The sequence below is a fragment of the Saccopteryx leptura genome, chromosome 6, assembly GCF_036850995.1.
Source record: "Saccopteryx leptura isolate mSacLep1 chromosome 6, mSacLep1_pri_phased_curated, whole genome shotgun sequence".
Taxonomy (NCBI): Eukaryota; Metazoa; Chordata; class Mammalia; order Chiroptera; family Emballonuridae; genus Saccopteryx; species Saccopteryx leptura.
The window spans coordinates 195,806,127-195,817,709 of NC_089508.1; the positions used below are offsets into that span (position 1 = coordinate 195,806,127).

At 49.5% G+C, this 11,583-nt stretch overlaps 1 protein-coding gene across 6 annotated transcripts in view; it reads right to left on the bottom strand.

The window, feature by feature from the left end:
- Positions 1-7,904, bottom strand: part of SUN1 (Sad1 and UNC84 domain containing 1) — a 53,990-nt gene extending 46,086 nt beyond the window's left edge. For 2 of the 6 annotated variants that reach the window (XM_066342083.1, XM_066342077.1), the window contains exon 1: positions 7,429-7,503. The gene's annotated coding sequence lies outside the window, so the exon portion shown is untranslated. Of the gene's footprint in view, positions 1-7,421; positions 7,504-7,764 lie in introns of those variants that run through there. The other 4 variants (XM_066342078.1, XM_066342081.1, XM_066342080.1 and 1 more) reach the window with 4 other exon arrangements.
- Positions 7,905-11,583: the final 3,679 nt, after the last annotated feature.

Genomic DNA, 11,583 nt, shown 5'->3' on the forward strand with positions numbered 1-11,583 from the left:
GGGGGGACCACAGAGAGCCTCCACTGCCCCCATGAGAGGTTGGACAGCTTTCAGTGTTGAGCTGCCAGATCTAAGAGAGAAAAAGCACCTCCCCGCTCCCCTCCCCTCCCCCCCCAGGAGATAGCAGGCCAAGAGTGCGGTACAAGCAGAGAAGAAAGCACCACCGTAGCTCACCCAGGGTCTCCGTACCTCGCTGTGACTAGCAGGGGACATGCAGGCCAGCAGCACAGGCCAAAGCACAGGTTCCATTTAGGTTGCAAACTGGTTACTAACTTAAGGAATTAACCATCCTTACCAACATGCACATCCTAGCAGGGCTTTAAAACTAGAGTTAACACTCTTCTTAAATTACACCAGTTTCCCCTTGACTACCCTCTAACCTTCGCAGTGCGTTCTATAATCTCACATCATGAGGGAGAGAAGAAAACACAAAGCTCAGTTTCTGTTCTTGAATGCTTTTGTAAACACGGGCTTTAGTTCTACCACACGTATTTTGAATCTTTACTACTTATTTACTTATTTTTAAGATTTTATTTATTGATTTCGGGAGGGGGGGTAAGAAGCATTCATATGTGCCCTGACCCCAGGCAAGCCTGGGGCCTCAAACCGGGGACCTCAGCACTCCAGGTGGACACTACATCCACTGTGCCACCACAGGCCAGGTGGATCCTTACTATCTGGAATGTCGTACTGGCTAAAACACATTCCTGAAAGAGCGCAAACACCACAAGTCACACAGCGTTGAGAACAGAGCTACAAGCAAGCGGGAAAACCAAAGACCAGGAAGACTGCACGGTTCTGACTCGCAACCAGCACCCCCTGCTCTCTCGGGAAACGTGCTCTGGAGGAGAGCTGGACGCGTGGGCAGCATGTCCTCTCCTCACTGTGAACCACACACCGTCTCCAGCAGGTAGCTGACTTCACTCAACAGCACAGAAAGCACTTGGGACCTGCTCCACAGGCACTGTCTACAGAGATCAGCATGTTACAAGTCAGGGGCAGGGCGGACTGAGACCAAAAGCGAGCCCAGCTGAGAGAGGGTGACAGACGCAGCTGCCCCATCAGACACCTCAGGTCAACCACCCTGCCCCCATTCAAAGGGCATGCTACACCTGAACCCACCATCGGACCTGTGGCTCTTGTTTACCTGCAACCTGTGCAGAAAACAGCAATCCAAGGAGACAGTACAGATAGGACCCTCCTCCCAGCTCTGGGCACAGCTCCAGACACACCATCTGCCACAAGTGCCCAGGGGAGGGGGGGGGCGTCTGAGCTGACAGCACAGGGCCCCTCTGCTGGCTGGGCAGTCCCCTCAAGGGCCTTCCAGAGAGAAGGAGGGTGGGGTGGGGACACAACACAGACACATACACACACACAGACACAGACACACACACACACACACAGACACATACACACAGACACAGATAACACAGACACACACACACACAGACACATACACACACAGATACACACACAGACACACACACACAGACACACACACACACAGACACACACACACACACAGACACACACACAGACACACACACACACAGACACACACACACACAGACACACACACACACAGACACATACACACACAGACACAGACACACACACACACACACACAGACACACACACACACACACACACTTGCTCTCAAAGGACAGCTGTGCCTGTTCAGGCATTTTATGACTACGTCCATTGTAAAGAAAACTAACTTTTAAAACTAAAATTAAAAGGTGCCCCTTTAAAAATTAGTACTAAATCTTAACATAATTTCTCTGCTCAGAATCTTAATTCTGTTAAAACCAAATAATGTAGAGACTAAAAAAACCCTAGTTACTTCTGCCTATAGATTTTAAAAATCACAAATTGGGTCAGACACAATTATTTCTCAAGGACCATAGTTCACGCAATTACTTCTACAACAAAAACAGGAGTTGGCCCGTATTTTAATTTTCAAGAAGCAAAACAATGTTTATTAAAAAAGAAACTATGATTTATACTAAGTGAGAATTTTAAAAAATGAACTGATTATTTAAAATAGCGAATCAGGAATCAATGTCTATAACTTGAAAATGTCTGAAAGAACTTCATAGGGTGCTATGATGCTGTACGTATACCTGAGTATGTTTTTAAAACATCCAGAAAAATACTACACTAAATTTAATGGTAAATTACAGAGAATGGGACTTCTCCTTTTCACTTATCCCCTCTGGACTGTTTGAATTTTTTTTAAGAGTATTAGCTGTAGTTAAATAATTTACCCAATAAATATTACTTTCAAAAAGGAGAAAATGTTGGTGTCCAATGAGAGGCAGTGTGGGGCTGCCAGACGCACGGGCTGTGGCCCTCACTGAGCTGTAGGAGCTGGGGTCCCGCCCGGCTGCTCCTGTAGTACACACGGCACCTCACCTCCAGCACTGGGGGTGCTATCAGCTGATGCACCTAACCTGCTCCATGCAGCCCCACACAGGGTAGAATGCTGTGACAACTATAACAGTAAAATTAATTCAAAATAAATAGGTAGAAGTCAGTTATTTTCAGCAGCAACTCTGTACTGAAAGACAGTTTCTCGCTGAGATGTGACATTTCTTTTTTTGGAAATGATGAAACAGCAGGAAGAAGTGGAGGCTAGATACGTTTGTTTACCTAACAAAAGAGCTCTGAGTTTCAGGGAAAATAATTAGTTCTACGTGAAGAGACATGATCACATGCTTATACCTCCCAATGAGAAGTGCTCCAGATCTTTTCAGTAAGAATCCAGTTCCTCTCACAGTGATACTCATCACAGTGCTTCAGCAAAAGCCCAGAGTCAACGGTTTATTTTGTGCTTGCCACTGTGAAGGGCCTTTCAGGACACAGACACACACACACAACAGTGTCCCTGCACCCTTCAGACCCGCAGTGCCCTCCTCCAAGGCCTCACCCTCTTCCCTGCTGCGCCCCTGGCCTCGCCAGCCATCTCTTGCGGGCGTAGACCCTGAACTCTCCGAGGCCAAGCACTAACCCTGCTGGTCGCAGCACAAGGTCCGCTGCTCTGCCCGTTGCTTCCGTTCCCCTTCAGTTGAAAGGACTGTTGAGTTCTCACCACTCTGCTCCCTGTCTGACCACACCCAGAAAACATGCCCAGAGTGCCAAATGGACTCATGAGGAGCAGCGAGGGCCACGCATATCTGGGTTCCCTCAGTCCTTCCAGAGCATTCTAAGCACTTCTCTTTCCTCACCTAAGCAGAGCAGCTGTGTCACCCCCGCTTCATTTCCAAGTATAACTGGGAATTGTAACTAGGCACGGTGGTTACAGGACTGTACTCAGACTATAAATGTAAGCAGTTAACCCACACCATTTCTCTAAAATCCCTGTAAAGCCCTGTCCTCCTGAATGCAAAGTGCCAGGCCCAAAGTGGGTACATCTCAGGATAAAAGGGTAGTGAGTCAAGAAATCATTCAACTGACGTTTTTCATATTCTAAATGGAGCTCACATCTGCCAATTTATGTTAATTAAAAATCAAACAAAGAAACTAGAATGACTAAGACCAAGCAAGCAGGCCTCGGTCCACTGCCCATCACTGAGCCACTGTTGGTCACTTCCACACACTGAACCTACAGGGTTCCTGGCACAGACAGCAGAAAGCATCTGACCTGGCCCTGGCCAGTTGGCTCAGTCAGATGGAGTGTTGTCTTCAAAAAACCAAGGCTGGGCCCTGGACGGTTGGGTCAGTGGTCAAGAGTTGCCCCGGCGTGTGAATGTCCTGGGTTTGACTCACAATCAGGGCACACAGGAGAAGTAGCCATATGCTTCTCTACCCCTTCCCCTCTCTCCATCTCTCTCTCTCTTCTCCTCTCACAGCCATGGCTTGATTGGTTCCAGTGCGTGGGCCCTGGGTGCTAAAGACGACTCCCTGGAGTCTCTGCCTCAGGCGCTAAAAATAGCTCCGTTGAAAGCATGGCCCCAGATGGGCAGAGCATCGGCCCTGTGGACCCCGGTCAGGGTGCCTGTGGGAGTCTGTCTCTGTATCTCCCCTCCTCTCACTTGGGAAAAGAAGAAGAAGAAAAAGAAAAAAAGAAAAACCAAGATTGTAGTTTTGATACCTGGTCAGGGAACATACTGGAAGTGACCAATGAATGCACAGCGAAGTGAAACAATAAATGAATGCTTTTCTCTCTCTCTCTCTCTTGCTCTTGTTCTCCCTTCCTCTCTCTGTCTCTCTAAAATCAACAATTAAAAAAAACACATTTCTTTAAAGAAAAAAAGCATCTGCCGTCTGACCTGTGGTGGCACAGTGGATAAAGAAAGCATCGACCTAGAATGCTGAGGTCGCCACTGTGAAAGCTCAGGCTTGCCTACTGAAGACACAGACAAGAAGGAACTACACTAAGTTGATGCTTCCCGCTCCTCCCCTCCTTTTTTCTCTCTCCTCTCTCTAAAATAAATAAGATCTATTTTAAAAAAGTATCTGTCACATAGTCTCCCAAACTAAAATTTGAAGCCAGTGACCATTCACCAAGTGTCCCTGTGTGACTTAATGAAAAATAAAGCACCTAGCTACCAAGTGTGCTTAATTACAAATAGAATTCAAACTGCAAAACTAATGAGTTAGTTCCTTAATAGAGTCAATTATAGCATACGGTTATAGTAAATAGCATTTGATAAGTATCAATCATCTCCTGTATTTTTCCACTGTCAATCCTAAGTTTATTTTGGCCCAACGGAAATAAACAGTTTCAAACACAGACCCAACAGGTCTGGTCTAGTCTCCTTTATCTGAAAATCAAATCCAGTTAAGCAGTCAAAATAGCAGTGAGTTCCAAGTATACAAAATGAGGGGAAGAAGAAAATGAAAGCGTGCTTCCAATCAACAAAATACTACTACAGCCCTCCTGCAGGTGGCAGGGGGCACAGCTGCCCCTCCAACACTCACAGCAGCAAATCGGGTCAGACATCACTTGTGCTTGGCCATCATCACTGTCCTGTCCCCACCTGCCCTGTGAGCCCAGGCGTGGGCATCCCCTTCTGTCATATGTACCAGACCACTTGGCCTGAGTCAGCAGTGCTGATGAAATCAATGTACTGCACTCCCTGGGCCCTCCCTAACCTGAGACGGTTAGGTAATAAGGGAGGGAGCTGTGATGCTAACACATGGCTTCACCCTGTATCCTTTTTCTACCAAAAGTGTTGCCTGGCATTTCCTGCAAGCAAATTCAAACTGGCTGTTTGCAGACTCCGAAGACCATTTGATCATCCTAAGTTCAGGACCAGGGGACAATGGTTATGAGCAGACACTCCATCAAATACAAACATTCTCTGAAAATAGGTCACTAAGGATTTCCAGTTACAAAACGGTGCATTCAACATAGAGCTAGCTTCCCCTCTCTCCCAAACTTTTTAAAATTAAATTTAATGGGGTTACACTGATCAATAGAGTACGTAGGTTTCAGGTGAACATCTCTATACCATTTGAACTGTTGATTGTGTTGTGTGCCCATCACCCAAAGTCGAATCATTTTCTATCACCGTATATTTGTCCCTCTTTTCTCCCATCCTCCCTCCCAAATAGGGCTTCTTCAAAGGCATATATATATATATATATAAATTAGGGGATATTTCAAAATGAATTTGAAGCGATAAAATACCCCCTAATTTTTGTGAGCAGTGTCCAGTATACACTCTTAGAGGAGAAAATCAATAGTAAGACACTTGGAAGCTATAAAACAAAAAGCAAGTAAGTCAATTAAAACTGACTTAGGTCAGAAAAAAAATTGAATCATAAACCTGCAAAGAGGAATACTGAGAAATAATTCAATTTTCAGCATGGAATCTCCAAAGACGAGATAAGGGCACCTACATACATTTGAACGTGAGGATGCAGGATGGAACCGAGCCACACCAGGAACTGAAGAAGCAGTTAGGCAAAAACCACGTGATCATCTCAACCAGTGCAAGAAAAAAGCACTTGTCAAAATCCCACACTTTCATGACAAAAACATTGAACAAACTAAAAATACAAGAGAACTTCCTCCACCTGACAAAGGGCATTTACTAAACCCACAGCCGACCTCATATTTCCAGAGAGAGAGAGAGAGAGAGAGAGAGAGAGAGAGAAAGGGAGAGAGGGAGAGAGACCCCGAGGGCTCCCCCTAAGTAGGCAACCCAAAGAATGGAAGCACGCGTGTGAAAATCACATATCTGGTAAGGGGCTGGCAGCAAGAAGGTACAAAGAACTCTTAAAACTCAACAAAAAGACAGCCTGTTTAAACAGGGCAGAGGACGTGCATGGACATTTCTGCAAAGAACGTGCACACACCACGCACAAGCAAAGTCGCTCACCATCATTCGCTGAGAGGCAAGCACAAATGGAAATTGGAAACGAGTCCTACTCCACACGCACTGGGATAGCCCGCAAAGCAAAAACAACGATGAACAAAGTGCTGGTGAGGATGCGCGAGACCGGAGCCCCCGCACGGCGGGTGGGACGCGCGCAATCCACGGCCGCGGTCAGCCACGAATGACCCGCCACGCAACCGCGCTCCCAGGACGCGCCTGAGGCACACAGGTGCCCAGACAGACTCTCGAGCGCCGGGCGTCCGCGCACGGCTCCCAGCAGGCCAGGCTGGAGACAGCCAGACCATCCGCCGAGAGGCGGGGACGAGAAGCAGGTGGTCGCACTCCTACAACTGAGCAGCATCCGCCATCAAGAGATGCGAGGCAGACCCACGCGCGGTGTGCACTTCTGTACAAACCCAAACGTGCAGGTGCGCGGGCAGGACGCGCGGCCTGGGCGCCGCGGGGTCTCCTGCGCGCGGGGACAGTGTGCGTCCGGCCGGGCGCTCCCCGCAGCGGACCGAGGGGCCCCCACCTGCACCCCGGGTCGGCGCCCGGGATGGGGCCGCGCTGACCCACGCACGAGGGGAATCGGGCGGCTCCCGCAGCCGTGACACCGGAACGCGCTGCTAAGTTTCCCGGGGCGCAAGGCCAGAAGGGCGCGGGGAGTGGGGAGAGCAAACGGGACCCACGCGGATGACAGCGACGCGGCCTCCCGGACGGCGGTGGCGGGGGACGGACCACGCGGGAGGCCGGACACGGACACGGACACGGGCTGCGGAGCAGGTTCGCGCGCAGAGCAAGGGTGGCGGGCGCACGGCCGGCGCGGCCACAGCAGGCCGCGGGGCGGAGGGGCGGACAGACCGACGGACGGAGGACCGAGTGGGGCGTCCGGCGGAGCAGCCACGCGCGGGCCGCGACCCCGCGGGCGCTGAGGCGGGGGCGGCGGCCGTTGACGGCCCAGGCGGGGCCCGCAGCGCGGCGCCTCCCCGCAGCCCCGCACAGCCGTGAGCCGCACCGACCCACCCCACCACCTGACCCCCCGACCCGGCCGTACCCGAACCCGGCCCGGGCCCGACCCCCGCCCAGGACTTCACCTGCCTCGCCTCGCGCGGTCGCCTCCGCCGCCGTAGCCGCCGCTGCTCGAGGCCTACTCCGCACCGCCCAGGCCCGGCCCCGGGAGCAAGACCGTTCGGGCGCCAGCCAATTGCGCGCCGCGCCCGGGGCGGAGGGAGGGAGCAATGCTGATATTCACCAATCCCAACCGCGCCACCTGAAGTCCTTAGCCAATGCGGAGGCGGTCTACTTAGAACCCCGGCCAATCACGAGCGGAGACTGACTGGCGGGGCGGGAAAACGTGCGGGGTCAGAGCCAGAGAAACCAGCGGGCCGGAGGGCGGGGCGAGGGGGACGGGCAGTGTCCCCCGAGGACCCGACTTACCCGCGGGTATCAGCCAGTCCGCCTCTCGTCCAGTCCCCTGACTGTCGTCGCCCTCGCCCCCGCTGCCCGCCCAGGCCCCCTTGCTCCCCGGGAGCCCGCGCCGCGCAGAGCCGTGCCCGCCCCACCCCAGGTGTGCGCTGCCCGGCGGGGTGCCCCTCCCTGGCAGCCGGCTGGCTCCAGCTGACCTCACCGCCCCAGAGGTGTGGCTGACCCACACCTACGCCTCCCTTCCAATTCCTGACTGCGTTGGGAGGTCGATAGGAAAATACTGTTTATCCACACTTTGCAAAGGAGGAAACAGGCTCGCGTAGGTCAGGGAGCTGATCAGGCCGGAGAACAGTCCTTTCTTTAAGCCCGAGTCCCGTCCCACCGGCCAGCTCAGTGGGTTAGAGCGTCCTCCCGAAACGCTACGGGATGCAGTTCCATTCCTGGTCAGGGCACATCGGGGAAGCAACCAAGAATGCACGACTAAGTAGAGCAACAAATGAATCTCTCTCTCTGGAATAAGGCAATTAAAAACAAAAACAAAACAAAACAAAAAAACATAATGCCCATCGTGTCGCTGAGGTCCCAGGTTCAAAATCCCTAGGTTGCCCGCTTGAGTGTGGACTCATCTGGCTTGAACACAGCGTGGGATCCCTGCTTGAGTCCAAAGGTTGCTGGTTTGAGCAAGGAGTCTCATCTCTCTCCCTTCCTGTCTGTGTCTTCCCCCCCAAAAAATTATATATCCTGAGTCTGTCTGCCTCTGTCCTGGAGAAGGACATCTGCCCTAGAGAAGGACATCTGCCCCAGAGGACATCTGCACAGTCACTTTAATGGGGACACTTTTATTCACAGCAATGGCAGTGGTTACACAAGGTTTATAACCATACATCTCTGTACTTCCGTGAGCACAGATCTATCTCCTCCTGGGTATGTTTTACATACGCCTTTGCATAGGCGGCAGGTGTTGAACAGGACGTACAGGACAAATCTCCAGCAGACACCGTATTCAATGGGCAGAAGCTAAAAGTGTGTCCCTTAACTCAGGAGCAAGACAGAGATGTCTGCTTTCACCACTCTTATTTGACATAGTACAGGAAGTCCTATGAAATCAGACAAGAAGAAGAATTAAAAGGCATCCAAATTGGAGAGAAAGAAATAAAACTGTCACTATTTGTAGATGACATGATACTGCATATAGAGAACCCTAAAGTGTGATAAGGTGCCAAAGAACTATAAAACTTAGTATTGGCGCCCTGGCCCGTTGGCTCAGTGGTAGAGCGTCGGCCTGGCGTGCAGGAGTCCCGGGTTCAATTCCCAGCCAGGGCACACAGGAGAAGCGCCCATCTGCTTCTCCACCCCTCCCCCTTTCCTTCCTCTCTGCCTCTCTCTTCCCCTCCCGCAGCGAGGCTCCATTGGAGCAAAGTTTCCCGGGCACTGAGGATGGCTCTATGGCCTCTGCCTCAGGCGCTAGAATGGCTCTGGATGCAACAGAACAACGCACCAGCTGGGCAGAGCATCGCCCCCTGGTGGGCATGCCGGGTGGATCCCGGTCGGGCGCATGCGGGAGTCTGTCTGACTGCCTCCCCGTTTCCAACTTCAGAAAAATACAAAATAAATAAATAAATAAACAAAAAAACCCCTTAGTATTGGCAATGCCATTTTAAAGAGGAAAGGTCAGGCTTCTTGCCCCTTCCTTTCTGTGGAGAATGGAGGGAGAAGAATGCAGGAGCTTCCTGGCTTGCAAGGACAACTGGGACAGATAAGTCATAATTTAACTACAGAGCAAGGAAGATAGAACTTATCTAAGAATCTCTTCACTTCTCTTTTCTTAAAAACCTTTAGAAAAGAATATTTATGTACCTTAATTAAGATTTCCTACACTCTGACTCACTCTGACTCACCCATCCTAAAGTCATGAGAGTAAGGTATACCTCTAGAGTCCGGAATGTGATTTGGTCTATAAAATCAGCCACAGAATGGTAGGGACTTTCTACATGATTAGGGATTGTGCCCCGTGTAGCTAGCCAGCTAATTAATAAACTCAAAATTCATTTAGACTTGGTGTCTCTATGCAACCCGTGGATTGCAGTACTTTATAACAAAAGATTCTACTAAAAAACTGCTAGATCTAGTACATGAATTCTGCAGAGCAGCAGGATACAAAATTAATATCTAGAAGTCAGTGGCATTTTTGCATACTGATAATGAGATATCAGAAAGAGAAATTAAGCCCTGGCCAGTGGTGCAGTGGATAGAGTGTCATCCTGCAGTGCCTGGATCTCAGGGTTGCTTGCTCTATCTCAAGGGTGCAGGCTTGACCCCAAGGTCCCCAGTTCAAACCGCAGTTGGCACATTGAGAAGCAACCAATGGCACAACTAAGTGAAACAATGAATTGATGCTTCTCTCTCTCCCCTACTCTCCCTGTCTCCTTTCCTCTCTCTCTCTAAAAAAAAAAAAAAAAAAAAAAAGAATAAAGAAAACATTCATGTCTTTATCTTTTTCTTTTTCTTACAGAAACAGAGAGAGAGTCAGAGAGAGAGATAGATAGGGACAGACAGACAGGAACAGAGAGAGATGAGAAGCATCAATCATCAGTTTTTCGTTGCGACACCTTAGTTGTTCATTGATTGCCTTCTCATATATGCCTTGACCGTGGGCCTTCAGCAAGGTCGAGCCAGCGACCTTGGGTCCAAGCTGGTGAGCTTTGCTCAAACCAGTTGAGCCCGCACTCAAGCTGGTGACCTCGGGGTCTCGAACCTGGGTCCTCCACATCCCAGTCTGACACTCTACCCACTGCGCCACTGCCCGATCAGGCCAAAACATTTATGTCTTTAAAAAAATGAGAGAAAAATTAAGGAAACAATCCTGTTTACTATTGCAACAACAAAAAAATAAAGTACCTAGGAATAAATTTAGCCAAAGTTTGAACAGGAGGTAAAAGACCTGTACTTGGAAAATTATAAGACACCAAAGAAAGAAATTGAGGAAGATACAAATAAGTGGAAGCATATATCATGTTCATGGATTGGAAGAATCAACAACAGTACAATGTCCATACTACCTAAAACAACCTATAGATTCAATGCAATTCCTACTAAAATGCCAATGGCATATTTTACAGATCTAGAACAAATACTCCAAAAATATATATTGAACCAAAAAAGACCCCGAATAGCCTCAGCAATCTTGAGAAAGAACAAAGTTGGAGATATCACACTACTGATATCAAACTATACTACAAGGCCATTGTACTCAAAACAGCTTGGTACTGACATAGAACAGGCATATAGATAAATGGAACATAACAGAGAACCCAGAAATAAACCCATGCCTTTATCGTCAATTAATATTTGACAAAGGAGGAAAAAGCATACAATGGAGTAAAGATTGTCTCTTTGATAAATGGTGTTGAGAAAACTGGACAGGTACACGCCTGACCAGGCGGTGGCGCAGTGGATAGAGCATCGGACTGGGATGCAGAAGACCCAGGTTCGAGACCCAGAGGTCGCCCGCTTGAGCGTGGGTTCATCTGGTTTGAGCAAGGCTCACCAGCTTGGACCCAAGGTTGCTGGCTCGAGCAAGGGGTCATTCACTCTGCTGTAGCCCCCTGGTCAAGGCACATATGAGAAAGCAATCAATGAACAACTAAGGTGTCCCAACGAAAAACTAATGATTGATGCTTCTCATCTCTCTCTGTTCCTGTCTGTCTGTCCCTATCTATCCCTCTCTCTGACTCTCTCTCTGTCCTGTTTAAAAAAAAAGAAAAGAAAAGAAAAAAGAAAAAGAGAAAACTGGACAGGTACATGCTAAAACAAAACCACCAACTTACACCA